Below are 19812 nucleotides of genomic sequence, written 5' to 3'. Positions count from 1 at the left end.
CCTTTTACTTTCACTACATTTACTGGAGTGCTGTTGACTATTAAAATTCTGCCCTTTAGTGAAACTTCTGCCCTCTGCATTTTAAGCAGTTAGAACTAAGTGTCCATTTGTACTCTGTAGTATCCTCTAGAAGATAAATATAGTGTCATTTTTTTGCTAAGGATCAAAACCAAGTGTTAGATAACTTGCAGAGGACAAGGAAAAGCATGGAAAAGATAAATTAAATGGATTATTAAATGTTGCTAGCACCAGATAGTAAATTGCAATGTTCACTATAAATCAAATATAACCTTTGTACTAACCTGTATGAATGTAAAGTTGAAATGAATTAACAGCAGTTTGAAAGAAACATCAGAAATTAAATTCTAGATTGATCTGTTTAATCCAAGGTCATTCATCATTTATTAACTAAAAAATGAAATATGTTACTAGTCACTGAAAGATGCAATAGTTCAAACTGACATACAATAAAATATCTTACTATGAGTGAGTCCGAATTTATTCAAAGATTACTAGTTGCAAACAAAGAATATTTCAGGAAGTCTTTGGCATACACTTCTCCAATTTGTTTTCTATCAGGCAGACTCTGTCAGCAGTTTCAGAGACATATACTTTCATTTATAAAAAGGCAACTACTGTGTTCTAATCATTAAACTGAAAATATCTTTGCAAAAGATCTTCACATCCAGTACAAATTCTTTGTACTTTTCCAGTTGTCTCCCTGCATAAGAGCAGTGGCAAACAATGGCTCTACCTGCATTCAGCATCGAAAAAAAAAAATCAATTGCTTATAGGGCACTACTATTTTTTCTTCGTTCAAGCTGTGTCATAGTCCATAAAGAAATAATCCATCACTGCTATACGTTCACTTCACAGCTGTGACAATAAATTCCTCATTTTGTTCCCATCTTACCCCAGGTAAGACTCCACTGACTTCGCTGAAGTTAGTCCTGATTTTCATCACTGTCAGTGAAAGCAGAATCAGGCTGAAGGAACTGCCACTGCCGTGTGCACTCTATGAAGCATATCTACGAATCACAAAGTGTTTTAAAAGCTCCGCTCCCCTTATTTGATTAATTGAAAAACAATTCAGCTAGGATTTAATTTTCATCCCCAAATGGTCCTTTCAATTCAGAAAGACAAGACATGCACATGCATTAGTCATGCATTAAAAAACTTTCATGTTTGTAGTGCAGATATTAACTCACTGCATACTGTATTTTACATTGATTGATACGAGCTGCTCTAAGTTTCCTGTCACATAAACCAGAGGCAGACCAAGCCTAATTCCGTGACACAAAGATTATGCTATATAAAATATAAACAGGGATAAGAAAATTCACCATAAATATTTATGTGCTTGTACTTGCAGTTTTCTATTTTTATAAATCCATTAGGTCTCACCAGAGATCTTTAATATATTCTTTTCATTTCTAATATCCTATTTGAAAACTCAAGTATATGTATGATTCAAAGCAAAGCCAAGATAAATTAATATATTGACATTTATAATACAGTAATCCATGTGGAAAAAGGAGAGGCAATATGAAGATGTTTAGATGTGTTTAGTGTTTTAAGGGATAACATTGACCAACAGCACATGAAGGTCAATACCCACTTGCCAAATGTACTGTAAACCTCGATGGGTTGAAGAATGAGGAATCATTATATAAGGCCTTGTATTTCCATTATGATTTATGACAACTAAATGGAAAACTGGTGTAAAGTCTTTTGATTCAGACCAATTAGATTTCACCTTCTGTTTGCACCCATGTTCATAGGTCTAATTACTGTTCAAGTCTAGGAGACTAGAAGATACGAAGTATCATATGGAAAATAGGTGTGTTCTCCACTTGAGTTAGTCAAGGCAAATGAAGCTGAGGTGAAATTCTAAGGAGTATTTCTGTTTTCAGATACAGGGCAAAATAAAGCCTAAATCACACACATGCATGCATACACACAGGTATGCATGAACCTACTCATGCACACACATGTACACATACATTTTTTTAATGATAAGTGAAAGAGTCTCTGGGCTGGACCCTAAGCCTGTGAAACCAGCCTTCCCTCAGTGGGGATTCCCTAGCTCAAGGTTAGCAAAAGCTGCAAGCTCATGGCACAGGAGTCGTGTCAGAAGGGAGCCTTGGGAACAAGCCTTCAGAGGATAAATGCATAAATGCCGCTTTTGTTGCTTTTAATGACAGCTGGGAATATAGTCCTCTTATAGAGTTATTCACAACCATTTCTAAAAGCTAAAGGATGGAGAAAGTTTATTGCTATGGTCAGTACATATTTACTATTATAGATTTAAAAAAAAAATATATATTTCTCTGTCAAAGACTCTCCATAAGCTCTCATATAAAGAACACAGGAAATGACAATGCCGAATTGAAATCCTTACTTTATTACCTAGAAAGTAAGCTATTCTGCTTTGCAATACACACTGTACCAGGATTGCTCACAACCAGTAAGAGCTCAATGTGCCCAAGACAGTTATGTCCTCCCCCTGTGCTTGAAGGATGCTGGAGAAAAAGGTGTTTGGTCAGGGCCCAGAAATACCATCCCAGACAATGCGTGGAGAAAACATCTTGCCAAGTTTTGCCAAGAGTGACTCTGAGTACCTCTTGCTGGGAACGCAATAAACAAATTCACTAGTTAGGCCAGACTGGCATGGGCATTTGCTTCTTCTGCCCAGGTTATGGAAACTGTGCCAGCTATGCAAAGAAGATACCAGAATTTTGGCAAACACAACTCCAATTTACAGGAACATTATTATCTAAAATCTAAAAAATCAAATAGAACAAGGAAGCAGGGGATGATCCTAATAAATCAACCTATTAGGAACTGTGGATTTCACAGGATCTTGTGCAGGTTTTTGGTTTTTGGGGTTGGTTTGTTTGTTTGGGTTTTTTGGTAGGACCTTGTTAACCAAAGTTTGGCTAAGCAAACACACTTTGAAAATCATTGCTTGGAACTAAAACAAAATTACAAGACTAATACACAAAGAAGGATTTATGGGTTACAATATATACTGGGAATTTTGTTTTGTCCCCTGGTTCCTGAGCCACTGCAGTGTTTGGGGTCACAAACTCTTTTCTACAACCAAGGGGGAAGGAAATTTCCTTTTTTTGGTTTTCTTTCTGGACAGAAAGGAATGCTGAGAGCTTCACAAAAACACCTGACTCTTCAAGCAAGAAGCTCAAGAAAAAAAAAACAACACTCAATACTGTTAGTTTTGCAATAAAGTCACGTGGCCTTGCAGCATGGGGTGAGATGGAACAGTATGAAGTCAAGAAAAAATGGTTTCGACTACAGCAAGCTAAAATGAGAATTGACTATTTCAGAGCTCAGAATAGCCCCTGAGGAGGCCCATCTTGCCATGCCATGTAACTAGTTGCGGAAAAAAAAAAAATAATAATTTCTTGCTTACATCAATGCTGTTTATCAAATTACAATGTATTATAACAGCTTTAGTGGTTGGGTACGATGATATTCCAAACTCTAAGTTCTATATGGATCAGACTATATTTTTGTTTTTAGTACCAGACTCTGAAAGAAGCAAGGAAAATTAGCCCAGAAAAAAATACCTGAGAGTATTAAACAGCTTTAAGGTTTCAGGTCCCACTAAAATGCTTCAGGTCCTATTCTTCATATTGGACAGTCTGATCTCAGGAAGCCATGTGTAAATCCATCTAATAGGATTTTTTCTTAAGTAGGTCAAACTTTATAACTCCAGTCTCTGTCAGAGATTGGATTTTTCTTTACAAGCCAGATAACTTCTAGGCCTTCAGAAACTGCCTCTTTACTACAAACAGAGCACAGAACCAAAATGAATTTAATAGCTTGTACCAGGTAGCTTTTTCAGACATATTAATTTGTTACATTAAGGCATTAACAGTGAAACAGATGGCAAACGGTTCTGGAAAAAAACAAAAAGAAAATTATTTTGATGGGTGTATTAAGCCAGGTGACCCTATTTGGCCTGGACAAAGAAGGCATGTGGTACTTCATCTAAAGAGATTTTTCCTTTCTCTCACGCCTCTCATCAGAGCTTTACACAGCACTTGAGGTCAGTTCATTACCACCAATCACTCTGTTATCATAACAGCCATTGTGAAATAACTCCTTATTAATAAAAGCAGTGGGTATATGATGGCGTAAAAAGGAACATGATGACATGATGTGGCATATATATATGTATATATATATATATATACAACTTGCAGGGTCAGGGCAGGACAAGGCCAAGGCATGGTGAGTGAGAGGTGGATGGCAAAGTATTCGAGCATGTTTACACTTCTGTAAAGATGTTTGCCTTTCACCATGCCAACAGTACAAGTTGTCTCAGAATCTCCACACCGGTATTTAGGGATGCTCTTGCAGGCAGTTAGTGCTGTCATCCTTTGCAAACAGTAGACAGAAGATGCAGGCTGCAGAATTAGAAACAAAGAGCTGCAGAACTGCTGCCTCAAAGGCTTCACGCCCAGGGGAAAACCAAATACACCACAGAGGGCTGGAGAAGACCAGGGATGTCATCTGAATATGAAATAAAGTTTATGATTGACACGTGTGGCAGAAGAGAGACAGAAAAGAAGGGAGGGGAGATGATCAGAGCGTACCAGCTTATGCTTGTGGCTGTGCAGATGTTCCCCAGAGCACTGAGGAAGAAAAGTGTGAGGCACAGCCAAAGCAAGACACCAGTAGCTGCAACAGGCATCACAGAATCACAGAATACCAGGTTGGAAGGGACCATAAGGACCATCTAGTCCAACCTTTCTTGGTAAAATGTAAATGAAAGGTGATAAGAGCAGAAATGGGCACCACAGTTGACTGGAGCAAGATCCCCTCCTTTGCCTCTGTTCTGCACACTATTATGAAGCTTGCAGAGGTCTCAGGAAGACTGAAGGACAGGTTCCTATTGAAATGAAAGTTACTTTTCTTAAAAATGAACAGAATGCCTGGCAGCACTTCTTGAAGGTACCAACTGAGTATGGTCATCCCAAAACATCTTCCACTTTTGGCAGTTCATCCTTATGCTTTAAGATCTTCGACGGTGCTTGCAAATGGAGCAAAAAGGATGAAATAAAATCAAATACGTTAACCCCATGTCACAGTAGGAAACTGCTGCTGAAGCTAGAGTAGGCACGTATACTGTAGACATTATCAACTATGATTCAGGTCTAGTAGTTTCTCCCTATTGGTTTAACCTCCACTCAAACCCTTCAATTGCTTGAACTCTTCTGCTTTGTAGTCTAAAAATAAAAAGCTTCACAACAGCTATACCCACAGGTGCCAATCAGCACAGGCAGACACAGGGCTCAGCCCTGTCAGGGCTCCCCTCTGAGGGTGATGGGGCCCGGCTGCCCAGCAGGTGACTCCACAGAGGGGACACCGGGATGCGGACCACGCTGCCCTTTCCCGGCTGCCTTCATGGGCAGGAGGGGAAGGCTGTGGCCACTCGCCAGCTTTGGCTGGAGTCCATCCACTTTGCACCAGCTGAGCAGCACGACATGGACTGTAAAATCTGGCCTAAAGGTTTTTAAATGTTTAGAGCCACAAAGGCAAAAGGGTAGCCGGAATAAATGGCGTGGCCTGCCCTGACACACTTCTTAGCTGGGGGGGTATAAGAGATCCTTTTTATTATCCTGGACAGGAGCTGAAAAATGACATAATACTGGAGGAAAAGGACACAGGGGCACTGAGGTTACTTTAGAGATGATTCAGATCTTGTTATTAATTCTCTCTGCTTGGCAGAATGTTTAAAAACTGGCAAGGGAGCACTAGCATTGCTGGCAGAGCACTGCTACAGCTGCATAGGTGGAGAGAACTCAGCAAGTAGCTTCTTCCAGCCTGGTGAGGAGGGATAAGGAGCAGGAGAGAGCAACAGCCCCACATCCCAATGACAAAACCACACAACGGGACTCAAAAGCAGATAGATTAAAAACAAACAAGTGTTCTGTTCTAGCAGGTTGGCACAAGGTAACTGAAGCATGTCATGTGTTGATATTTCGCCTCTCTACATAGCAGATGTCTTTTTCATAGGTCACAGAGAGAGTGTGAACAGTTGATTCAATGGCTAGAAAAATGCTGAGAGAAAGAGAAAAAACTGAAGATGGTCCAACGCATAGTATGTATTTCGTAAGTGTATGTGTAAGAAAGAGAGATAATCCTCTCCACAGTTCTTTTAGCAGGTGTTTATCCTTTTTCGCATTGACAGCAATATTTTGTAGCTACACAGCAGACATGCAGAATAAAATTCCTTTCCACACTTGCAAAAAATAATTACCCCTTATGTGACTTACAGCTGCTCCAGTCATTCATCAATGCTGTTGTCCTCTTTCTGCAAACCAACACTATGAAAGTATTGCTTTTTCTGGAATTTACTGAGAAAACTGTATAATCTCCAAACTGATTCTTTAAGAGAGTGACCAGGGTGCTACACTGGTGTTCTTTAAAAGCACTCATTGCTAAAGAAGACATTTCCCAAAGAACACAAACAGAAAAGCCTCAGAGAAAATACTATGTGATGTTTTGATGCAGAGGTGATAGGCATCATTTCAAAAGCCTGCAAAAGACAAGAATCAGTGAGCAAGTAAAGTTAAAACACTTCACTACCCAACAAAATTTACTCCTGCAAAAGAAGATTTTGTTTCCCTTCTGGTATGCAGAGAGAAGCACGAGGACATCTGCAAGGGCAAGGTCACAGTGACAGTAAGCCAACGTTTCCTCACTGTAGCTGAGGTGAACCTCCCCCTGAAATAGCTCAGGTAACTCAGTACTCACCTTTCAGCTAAGCACTTCCCTGTGTAATAGCTTGAATGTAGCTCTACAAAATTACCAACCACTGAAAAAAAGGGTAAGTATCTGAGCAGTTCCTCTGGATAAAGCTGAAACTAGACCTGCCTCTGCTATAAGACTTCTTGCAAGGACATGTGGATTCATAAATCCTGAATGAGTACAGAGCACAGGATCTGTCCTGCGGATCAGAGAAGCTATACAATGTTAGACGTTTAAACACAGTGGCCTGCTTCCCCGGCAGTGCGGGACACAGTCAGTAGGTTACGCTGAGCTGCTCTGTCTGAGGATCTGAGCCCACATTTCCTTGTACACAAAAATGCTCCTCACTTCTCTGCTGAATCCACTTCTGTTAACTGTACTTTCTATCATCCTGTTTTTCAGATTTACTAGAATTATTTTATCTTCAAAAGAAATTAAAATATTGATTAAAATACTATACCTTTTTTCAGCCAGTTTGGATTTGATGCAACTGTGGATTTAATAACACTACACCACTTCATGCTACAATAAGTAACAAAATTGTAGAGACTGTGAATATGATACATTGTATTTCACATAATTTGAGTAGATTAGGACCATAATCTAGAAAGTGAAATGGTCACTTCTTACCAGAAATATTTTCCAGCGATCTCTAACCTCATTAGGCATTCTCAGTACACCCAGAAGAGCAGCGTAAATAAAATACACTGTTTTCTGATGAGCTTTGATGAGCAGATGTTCAAGGTTTTTGTTGATTCATGTCTGGGATGTTTTTAAAACTTTTCTGCTTGTGTTCCATTTCCTGTTGAGCGAATTCAGCACGACCCAGATGAACAGGGACAATTGTGACTGTGTCTGCCTGGATGCCGCCCAGGTCGGCAGCTGTGCGGTGGCCACCGCGACGCGCCTGACTTGCCGGAGGAGAAATTATGTAATTTGGCGTTGAGGCCACTTGTGAATTCAGCTCTTGGTGCAGACAAAATACTGCACCTCTATGCGTTTCCTATTATCACTCTTGTCTGGTAGCCTGGAAGTGCATCTGAGGATACATCTTTTTGCTGTTTGTTGATACATGCACGTGAAACCCATACGCATTTTTAGCAGCAATAAAATAAGTAAATCAAAACTGGAATTCTTTCACTTTCTAATCTAATTTAGAATTAAATAATTTTTTTTATTTTTTTTATGTCTCGCGTTTCATTCAAACCGGAGTTCTGATGCATTAAAATATATTGATAATAATTTGTTAACTCTGGAAAAAAAACCTGCACTTTTTCCGTTATAGCAGCCACAAACATAGACTAATTGTCCTCATTTTGACTAAGTCATATTACATGTTTTTGAATTTTTTTCAAGCTAAAAACCTTAATCAGTGACAATTGTGAACGGCAGAGCTAAAACCAGAATGTAATGGGATGCTCCCAGCTTCTCAAATAATGCACATGGGCTGAAAGTGAATCAGGCTTACTGGAATGTACTGATAGAACAGGAAAGCATGGGAAAAGAAGAAGGTGTAGAAAAAAAGCCGATGCTAAGTGATCAAAGAGGAAAAGAAATGCAGAATCAAGCAAATAAATCTGGGCAAATATATGAAAGCAGGAATGGAGAAATAAATCCTGAGGTGTTTCATGAGATAAAGCAGTTGAAGACAATTAAACCTCCCTGCATAAGCAGAAATGTGAAGAACAAAATAGATAAGCTGAGTTTTGGAAGGTCCTACCAGAATTTCTGAAGCGACAGAGGATACAGTTGCTGCAGTTCGATGCACAGCCCATGATGCAGACGTGCATCAGGAACCCATAAGTGGATTTTCTGATGCAGAGGAGAAAGGAAGCTCCTCTTCTCACAAGGGGAAAATAGCAGTTTTAAAATGAGAAGGATGCACCAAGTGAGGCTGTTTTGAGGATATTTCACAGAATAGAAGTCCTGTGCAGAAGGGCACATTGGGAAAGTCACCCTTGGCTTCCAACAGCACCCAGACAGGGATTTTCATTCTGCCTCAAGACCAAGAGCATGTACTTGTATTAGGTAATACCTGGCAGAATGCTTTGCTTATTTAAGAAGGAATTTGATGTGAAATCAATATAGCACAAGGCACAACTTAAAAGATATATACGATGACATACTGATCTTTTAAAACTTTTTTTAAAGAAACACTTCAGAGGAAGGATATTATTTTATCAGTAAAACAACTATTTGATAGAATTAGCTGGGATTTTCCCCCAGACTCTAGTTTCTTGAAAACTAAACATCAAAATACTTTTGATGGGAAAAGGCTCGTTTAGATGAATTTTCTGTTTTGAATAGTTTTGAAACAAAATATTGAGGAATCTGAGACATACTAGTTGAACATTGTAAAACAAGTTTGGTTTTAAAATAATGCTTAATGAGAATGAAAATGCAAATGAAACAGACATAAGAAAAGAAAATACAATCTAAAATTACTGCTAGAATATTTTTCAGTGGTATGGTCTGAACTTCTAAGACAAGAAGAGTTTTTATATTGAAATGATTTCAACTGTTCTGTGTCTAGACAAAGCTAGGAGACGTATATACACAAATATACATATATAAAATTATAAAAAGCCATCCACACCACCAACACAAAAAAAAAGATGATCCCACCCAAAAATAATTGATAGGCCTGTGCTTGGGATGGTCCCTTGTGTTTAAGGGTCAGGTTCATGACCTGCTTTGTACTACTAAATGTAAACTGTTGATAACCTAAGTGTGGCAAAGCAGCCCTAATTCACTACCATTAGCTAAAGTTGCTTAAGAGCATTTTGAAGAATTTAGACCTATTTGAAACTACCCTCATACCATTACAGACAGTGCTTTGTTTTTTTACGGGAAGGATTTATTTGAATACAGAGATATCTTAATGCCTTTTTTTTTTGGCAAGGTTACTAACAAAGTAGGCTGCTTCCATTCCACTTGTTTTCATTCATGCAAACCAAACCATGTCATAAAAAGCACTTGTGTATTTCTCTGTTATGAGGAAATTATTTGAATAGCTCACTCAAAAATACTACCTGTTATCTTTACGTGTTCAGGACTAAGTTACTACTGTCCACCTTTTGTAACGTGTGCCTACACTTGCCATTTGTTGCTTAGTTTTCTTACGCTGAACTCTCTACAAAGGAGAATTAGCTCCAACAGATTTTACAAAATAAAAGTGTTTATACAGGACCTTCCAGAGTAACCACTGTCCCATGATGACTGAGCTCTCCATTAGGAGAGCAAACATCAGTTTATTTTTTTCAGTGATGGGTTAACACAAAGTGCATATTTGTTGCAGGGATCTAGACTAGCAACCAACGTTTTGCATTCACAACTCCTCTCTTTGCGCACACTTTCGTCATTTATTATGCCCAGATCTTTAAAACTGCATTAAATGTCCTGTTTGCCATTCACAGCCCAAATCAAACTGGAACAAACTAGATGTCCTTTGCCCACAGGAAAACTTCCTGCAGCATCCAGGTGTGCATTAATATTAAAACCCATCAAGGTAGGAGTACAAAAGAGGGATTTTGAGTCCTTAGGATTGAAGGACCCTTTGGTAACTCTCTTTCCAACTGCAAAATGTTAAACACCTGAAACATTCACTGCAATTTTGGTAACACAAGCAGCTGTTGATGCTATTATCTGTAAATACTAGTGCAGGAAATTCCCTGTGCAGAGGCAGAAATAGCATCTGTAGTACTGTGATAAGTAGTCAATCATTTTATAAGGTTCTCTACACTTCCACCTCTCCTTTTGGAATTGACTAAAGACGAATTATTCATATAAATATGTATGCAAATAGGATTCAGCTGTAATTAATGATGGAAATGCCAAAAATATACTACATTTACAGGCAAAGTGCATCTCTAAACAGTGAAAATCTGAATACATTGGAATACGATTCTTCACAGAAGCAGAAAATGTAGTTCTAAAATTATAGATTGCATAGCTGATACAATGACAGTTCAATCAGCTGAATTAAGAATGTGCAACTCCAGCAATGTCCTTGAATACACAGATTTACTTCACAATGTACTCTAATGCTGAATTACCTTTACCTCCTGGTGCAATTCCAGGGAAGTAATTTGTACTGCGTAAGGGATAAATCTGTCTCTCAAAATATGCCAAGGAGTGATCACAAAGAATTACATTAGTCTAATACAGTTTGATTATTTTTAAACAGTAAGAGCATAAACAATAGAATCCTAGGTTTTGATATTTGTAAGTCTATATTTTGTTTATTTATTTTGAATTTTAAAAAGCTTGCTTTATATTGTATTAAAACTTGGAATATTCATCCACACATAGATAATTCTCTCAAAAGACAGGCTAATTTTTCTAACTAAAAATGCATTTAGAAAAAAAAAAAATTGGCACAAGTATTTGTTTTACATTCAGTATTAAATTGGCACTATGTCTGGTCTCTGGCAGCATCGACTATACTCCCCTTTGTTTGCTACCACTCCGTGCTCCAGCACTGAAGCCAACACCTGTGGCCATATAAAAGGCTACATACAGCAGCTGCGGGACTCAGATGTCCACACTGAAATAAATTTCTAAAGCATAAGCATTTGGATGTGTGGCTGGCTTCCTTGTTTGAGTCTTTTCAAGGCCGCCTTTGGAGGTCCATGCTGCTGGATGTTGCACCAATCAACTGTCTGCAGTGTTATCGCTGACCAATGTGTAGTGGTAACACAGGACAGGTGCATCCTTAGGAAAGATGCTCTTGGTTACACTGATGTAAGGCTGCCACAGTCCCTTCACTGAAAATGGTTTTTTGCAGGTTTTGTCAGTTGTGATACCACTGATACAGATACATGTAAGGAAGGGAAGAGTCTATCTTAAAGATTAATGTGAAAGCTAAATGCCAGTAAACCACAACACCAATTTCTGCTTAAAACTTTGTTCTCTGGAAGTAATTTATTTAATCTATGGAAAAGTTGAATATAAGTCCCATTAGTATGTATGTAAATCACCTGCTTTTATTTGGGATCAAATAATCATAAAATCATTTTTTACAGCACACAGTTCCTAATACACAGTATGCAGACCTTTTATTATGGCTTATCTGTATGGGTCAAGTACATATTGCTACTCAGAGCAATACGTACTCACATACTCAGGTACAGGATGTGCTCAGAAATGTGCTCAGAGTTGCTACCCATAACCCATAACAGCAACTGAACTTAAATTTGCTAAGCAATCTTGAGTAAAAATGCCAATACAGGAGGGTTTTTTTTTTTCAGAAAAATGGCTGTATTATAAAGTCATTTTCTTTCTTAACTGCAGTATAACTTGTGTGGAAAAGCTCTTAAGCAAATGAAAACAGTTATTCAGAATTATAGACCACACTGTCCTGCTCTCAAGTAAACACAGAATTAGTGTAAAAAACAGCTAAAAATGTCATGCTTCCATTTAAACGAATGTGTTACATATGCAGGTAACAACAAATTCACTCTTTCTGACAGGTTCTGTAAACGCAATTGCTGTGGTATTTTTAGAACAAGCTGTTGGAAGTAGCAATGTTATTTACATTAGTATGCTGGAATATGAAAACATATAGAAGATACAGGCATATTCTGGAGATCCAAATGTGTAAACCTGAGATAAATGCTACTGAGAAAATAACTTAGCTCTAAGGATTCTGCAACACTGTCACAAACAAATCATTGAAAAGGAGAAAGCTGATTCACTGGCATGGCAACTTGAAGAGCAACATTTAAAATTATCATGAGTGTCTTGTCTTCTTCATGGGATCCACTAACTCAGAATAAAGAAAAGCAAATTCTTCATATCAGAAATATATTAAGTAGCAGTTTATTTAATGTTTTCTAGTTTATATACTTCTATGGCATTTATATGTTAGGTTGTGCTGCATATTCTGAGTTTTTAGCTAGATGATCAAAACACCCATAAAAATTCTGATGCAGCTTACTTTTATCCCCTTCTTACATAGAAAGCAAAGTAAAGGGACTCATCTGTACACTTGATGATCAGCTTTTGATTTCCACACCTGTATTTTCTGTTAATTTCAGCCTTGATCTAATGTTGAATCATTTCAGTCAACAAAAGGAGTACTTTTATTTAACGAAGCAGTCTGAAAGCTCTTGGAAAATTTTCATAGTTAGTGAATTCTGAGCTTATTACATGATGACCATGCTGGTTTACTATTATTGCTTCTCTTTGGTAGCAACACAAGGGAAAACTAGAAAGTCACAGTACCATTATGGATGTTAGGATCTAGTTGCATCTTAGTTTCACTTGTGCATTTACCACCTATAACTTTAACACTATTATTACCAGCTGAGAAAATGATGACAAGCCAACACGTCACTGGTACAATTATTAATGAGCTAACACTTGCAAAACTTTGCTGCAAACTAATTATCAACAGATAAAGCACATTGATGATTCCATTAAAAGCATGTACTTTACTGAGTATAGACAGCCGCAGACCATATAAAGAAGACTGACAAACTTAGTATAGTTTCTGCGCTCACTGATATTTGATAAAAGTTCTGTTTCTCTTTTATTCGTGGACATTTTGCCACAGGTCAGTAGGGTGAAACACGCTTATTGCAGGAATCCTTCCAAACCCTTGCTGGTGATCATAACAAACAAAGGGCCCAAGACAAAGCGGATCACTGCAATTGAACAAAGTCAGATTCCCAACATAATATTCTCTATGATCCAGCACATAAATTTTGTTTCTCAGGATTACCTGAAACATCCTGTGACATTCTATCAGTTTAAGGTATGAGCAATGTAGGCCTGGGCTTAACAGTGTTACACAGAAAATAACAAATAACTAAATGGCACTTGGTGGCAAAACCTTTTTTCTTTCCGCAATACCATGCTCTAAGTTCAGCTTTATTCTGCTGTTTATTAACAGCACTTGGTATTTTTCAACTTATTTCACAAATAGGAGCCTTGACTCAGCATTTTTATTCAGATAAACCTGTAGGCTATACTTTTATATTACTACTGGCTTTAGTATGTCTAGCCCTTTCAATTGAGTTAACTATTGAATTAACTTTCCAATTTGCTACTATATTATTACTCTTTTCATTAAGACATTGACAAACTTGTTCAGAAGTGCAGTAAAAATATCAAGTAAAGCTTGATGTAGGGCCAATTCTTGCAGTTCCTAAATGTCCAGATGACAATAACTCAACTTATTGAGTACCATATTATAGTTAATAGTCCTTCAACCTGATCATACAGTGTTTTTTATCTATGTCACTTAGAACATGTTTGATCTGATTTTTGAATAATAGAACATACTAAATGTTTTAAAAAGGCTATATATATAATTTAATAGCAATAACATATTATTGAAAGTTGCTCCATAGTAGAAAATTATCTTTTCAGTGTCCCAAGTACTGTGAAGAAGCCATTCTCAGTTTCCTAGAGAAATGATGAAAATTACATAAATTCTGAGGGGACATAAGAGATCATCTGAGGCGGGATGTAGCAAAGCAGATCACCACTGCAGATGTTTTCTAACCTCTCTTTTAAAACCTCTACCGGTAAGAATTCCCACAATCTCCTCAGCTTAGTCTAACCTTATTGAAACATTTTTTTTCTAGTAACACCCTCAATCTGCCTTCCTGCAAAATAATTCTAATTCTTGCCTTGATCTGAATGGGTACAAAGAATTGCTCTTTGCTCCTTGACAGACCTAGAATGAAAAAAAATCTCAATTCCTGAAGCTTTTTCTCATAGGTCATGATTTTTTTTTTTTAAATATTCTTCCTCTCCTCTGGACCCTTAAAACTGTGATATCTGTATATGGTTGTCAATGACCACTGTGCCATTTCAGCAACAGATGCCTGATCCTTGAGCCAAGCTCATACTGGAGACCCTTGACATAGCTGTGAACAGTACCCAGTGCCTTCAAAGGGCAACGAAAAACTGGTGGGACACAGCGTTGCCACCATCGTGTACTCAATGTTCCTCATCTAATTTCTTCTCCTCAGCTAACTGGCAAGTTTTGATCTTTCCTGTTGCAGTGGAAATCCCAACATGTGACACAACAGCATAGCCAGCTGGGAGAGAGAAATATTTAGCTTTCATTTCTCACACGCAACATTCTTTTTCCTATATTTGAAAATAAAATTTACTTGATTGGAAACACTATGTCTTTCTGGACTTGTATTATTCTTATGGTTCACCACAACTCCTGAAACATTTCCCATGATACTAGTGCTGAGTCAGCCACTCTGCTCTTTGTGTTTGTACCTTCAATTCTTCCTTACTAAGGTTACTCTTTGTACCACCTTTATCATATTTCTATTTCTTGATCTATCTACAGTTGAATCTCTATTTTCTATTCTTTCTGGGAGAAGATCAGGCATGAAGCACTATCACTGAACTTACTAAGCATGGACACACCAAACCTACTGCTTACGGCTGGGCCAGCTACTCTGCCAAAGGAGAAAATTACATTAGCCTGATAAACTGATTGTAAATAACCAACTCCATAATATCCCTCAAAACAAGAGGGAGAGCTATAAATTTCCTGTAGCTTTTTTTGCCTTCTGCAGATGTCTGGGCCTCACCTACCCTCCAGAAGTCCCCAAACGCAAAAGCTTGGAGATTGCTAGTTTGTGTACTGTAGGATCAATTCAAACAGAATATCGGCATTAGTGTAATCCTTTGGCCAGGTTTAGATTGTCATAAAACAGAACAGTTTCAACTTTAAAAGGGTTGCTATAAAAACACTATCCAGAAATGTGGGAAAATTAAAATTATCTTGTGCACAGCAAGCTGATTTTCCTCACCTGCAACCATAACTGAGCTGATTTAATGAACAATAGGTAATTAAAATGAGCAAAGGAAAAAAAATCAACAAGGTACATAAATAGGCTCACACACAATGCCTAATTTCTAGAGAACTATAACTATTTTACAGTCCTCGCCTCTGGTGAGCCAACTGCCAGGCCAGCTGGTAGCTCTACCCCTCCTGCCGTCACTCTTTAGTCACAGTCAGGGACTGAAAACTCCTGCTGGGAAACATGGTTGAATTCAAATAGATGTTGAACTTCTGTGAAAGGAGTTTCCTGCTTGCTGGCTGTCACCCTCGCTGGTGTCCCATGCTGCTCCACAGCCCTCCACCCTGGGACCCCGTAGATCTGGGTTTTACCAGCAACTTCAGCCATTCCAGCTCTCAGTAAGGCTAAACACAGTGTGGAAAACTAACATTGACATCTCATATGCTCGATTCTTGCTGTTCTTGATTCTCTATTATACATTAGGAAAACTTTCTCCACCAAAAAGGTTGTCATATATTGGAACAAGCTGCCCAGGGCAGTGGTTAAGTCACCACTCCTGGGGGTGTTTAAAATATGCGTAGATGTGTCACTTAGGGACATGGTTTAGTGGTGGACTTGGCAGTGTTAGGTTAATGGTTAGACTTGATGATCTTAAGGGTCTTTTCCAACCTAAATGATTCTATAATTCTGTTCTTTAACAGCTTCTCACACCTCGCAAACTTCTCCAGCCTTCTGTGGTTTGAGGGTCCAACTTCTGCTTTCTGGTGCTTGCTAGTTACCTAGCAAGATCATACTACAGATATACCTACACTAGATCAAAAATCCCATGGATCTGCAGATACACAGCTCCACTTGATTGTATGCCTCCTTTTAAAAGAAATATCTCTCAATCACTATAAAATAACATATATAAACCAAATGTTTCTCTGGTCTACTCATTTGATTCTTTTGTTTAAGTCCCTTTAGAGGTGACATCAAATTTTAACTAAGCACTTCACCCCAGCTGGATTTCCCTTTCCTCTTGATATCTCACGGAGGCATGGTTTTCATTTCAGGCCTTTTCCACTATGTTTTGCATGACTTAGGTAAGTGTTCTTCAGCCTTTTTTTTCCTGTCCTGTCTGTGTTCCTGGCATTTCATTGTTAATATTAATTGTATTAAGCACTGGGTCATAATTAAGCCTTTTTATGGAAGGAGGGTAAGAGAAAGAAGAATGTATTGAAACAAAAGGATCCTTGAGGCTTTAGCTTTCTGTGTCACTTTTTACTTGCTCACTTTCCCTGTTAAATAGCGAGCTGAACTTTCCTTCATCTTTCTCTTAGGTTTAATGTCTCTTGCAAAATCTGTTCTCCTCTCCTGTAATGTCCCCCGCTAGATCCAATTCATTTTGTATCTTTGCCATTCTTCCTATCATCTTCATGCTGTCACAGGCCAGTGATTTTCCAGACTGTGAGTTTGGCAGAACATCAGAAGTGGAGATTTAACATAATAGCTGAAGCCATCACCTCATCAGAATTTGTGAGATCCAAGACCACTCCATGGTATAAACCCAAGTGCAGTATGTGGGAATGACTTGGAGAGATGAGACAAGAGTGCATTCCTGACTTGAACTTAAATGACAACATAGATGCCCCCAGTAGCACAGAGACTGGTCTTCTGCAGGGAACTGATAAGCTGTCAAAGCGATGAATGGAGTGATACAGCAGAGAAATCTACCTTAATAATAGGATTTAATTGTTCACACCCTAAGAGTGAGCAGCAACTGAGCTGCATGCAACAGAACCAAGAAGTAAGCAGGATGGGAAGGCTGGGAAAGCAGGTCTGAAAACAACATGCGTTTGCCCACCAGAGCATGTCACTACTGGTCCTGCAGGTTTGCGTAAGTTTATTCTGTCTTACTGTCTTCTGCCAAGATCTTCTGCCTTTTACAATGCTGATAGATGCTCGATGCTGCCTTCTTCATAGGCAGCTACTGTCTCTGGCTGGAATTTAAGCTCATGGTTTACCTTCCTCTGTAGGAGTTTACTTATCGCTTCCTGGTTGAGAAGCAAAGATCAACTCGGAGGCCCAGTATCAAAACCAAAAGGCCCAGGCAGTTCCCCTTCCTTCAGTTTGGCTGGATGGGGCTGCTCAGAGAGACAGGGAAACATCTGACATGTAGAGGAAAGATCTTTGGCAAAAATCTGGACAATGTTAGGTTTTGGTCTCCCTGACAGAGACCCCATGACTCAACATCAATGATTGTTTCTTTTTCCAGTTACACTGATAGGAAGAGATGACACTTCTTTCTTATCATATCTCAGCTTCACATTAAAAATCTCTATCGTGGAATAGTAGCGAAAATTATTCAGCAATGATGTATCTTTACAGTCATCTTAATACCTAAAGATACCTTGAATTCTGTTTTCTACTGCATTAAACCGAGTCACAAGACCTATTTAGAATTTGATAGACTATCCAATGTGGCACCCCTGCATCAAAGCTGGTGAATGCCATCTTTTTATCAAAGACACACTGATGAGTTCAGAGTTGCTGAGTTCAGTGCCATAAGAAACATTTATTAACCACAGTGTTATAGATGATGACTGACCTTGGTGTGATATTGCATGCTTAAAAATGATGTCTCAGTCTAATTAAGCATGTGAGTTTAGATGAGAAAGGTGACTGCAGGTTGTGTACTTCTCTTAACAATTCGTTGAACAAGTAGGATCACATCTCTAATCATCTGCTTGCTTTCTTGTTACCCATAACTATGTATTGAGTAGGAACACTTTTAAATTTGCTAATTTTTTCTCTTTCCAGTTATCTAATACATTCTATAATGTTTCTCAGAACTTCCTCTGTAGGTTCACCAAACACTAAAAAAAAGTTTATTTAAAAAAAAACAAGCAAACAAACAAACAACACCACAACACAATTATGGAACAATACAACCCCTTCCATTCCATTACACATTTTGATTTAAATTCAGGTATTTAGGCAGTGTATCAAGCTAAAAGCTCACTAAAATTTATTGAGAAATATGAGAAAATTGACTTCTATAGTCATAATCAAATAATTAAACAGATTTAGGTAGGTCAGTATAATTTCCTATTTCTACTGCAGAGTAATTATACTGGAATAAAGTCACTTTAATTCCAGAATAGACTGTCCACATGGGGTGCTATATTGAAACAGCTGTAGTAAAATAATTATTTTGACTACAGCTATGCCTCTCGCTTCTCCCTTGAAAGCAAGCCATCAACATAAAAATCTTGCCTCTCTCTCAGAGGCTCAGCCATGCTGTTGCCAGCAGAATGAATGCACAATGTGAAGAACAGGAGATTTTACCTCTCAATTTGGCACTGAGGCTCAGTGATGCACTTGAAGTTTCTTACCACTTAAAAGTTCTGACATTCTCTGGAACGTGGAATGGAGAATGTGGATAGAAAGTGTAGGCTTTTGTGTAACGTGCTGTCTAATTTATAAAAGCGGAGTCCATCACAGAGAGAACTCTAGACGAAAGGAGCAGAAGATGGGCTACTGCAGCACTCCCTCTGCTTGCTTCCCATGGATATCTCTCACCTGGCAGATGTTGCCTCTCACCTTCACTTCTCTGCCACAGCCTAAGGGCTCATGCTGAGTCGGAGTGAGCCTCTCACTGCCTTGACCTCCAAGCCATGGAAGCACCAAGGGGCTTGCTTGTATCTCAGCTTACACCAGCGCAGGTGCAGAGAAGAGGCTGGTCCTCTCTAGTTCTTTGCACTGCTGTCACTTATGCATTGAGTCGAATCATAGAATAACTTGTATTGGAAGGGACCTTCAAAGCTTATTTAGTCCAATCTCCCTGCAATGAGCAGGGACATCTTCAACTAGATCAGGTTGCTCAGAGCCCCGTCCAGCCTGGTCTGGAATGTCTCCAGGGATGGGGCATCCACCACCTCTCTGGACAACCTGTGCCAGTGTTTCACCACCCTCATTGTGAAAAATTTCTTCCTCATGTCCAGCCTGAATCTCCTCTCCTTTAGTTTAAAATCATTACCCCCACCCTACTGCAACAGGCCCTCCTAAAAAGTCTGTCCCCATCTCTCTTATAGGCCACTTTTAAGTACTGTACTTTCAAGTACTTTTAACTACTGAAGAGTGAACAGAGCCATAAAATCCTGCTTATTGAACTGTCTCTGTTTCACTAACATTAGTTAAAATGTTTTAGCATTCTAGACTTAAAGAACAGACTTCAGCTGGTCGATTTCACACTATGTGCATCCAACAGCAAATA

At 38.6% G+C, this 19812-nt stretch overlaps 1 protein-coding gene across 8 annotated transcripts in view; it reads right to left on the bottom strand.

The window, feature by feature from the left end:
- The window catches only part of GRIA4 (glutamate ionotropic receptor AMPA type subunit 4), a 231852-nt gene that overhangs the window by 134558 nt on the left and 77482 nt on the right, over positions 1-19812 (bottom strand). The window lies entirely within an intron of this gene.

The sequence above is a fragment of the Patagioenas fasciata genome, chromosome 1 (assembly GCF_037038585.1).
Source record: "Patagioenas fasciata isolate bPatFas1 chromosome 1, bPatFas1.hap1, whole genome shotgun sequence".
In the NCBI taxonomy this organism is placed as follows: Eukaryota; Metazoa; Chordata; class Aves; order Columbiformes; family Columbidae; genus Patagioenas; species Patagioenas fasciata.
This window is presented reverse-complemented; position numbering and strand designations above follow the sequence as displayed.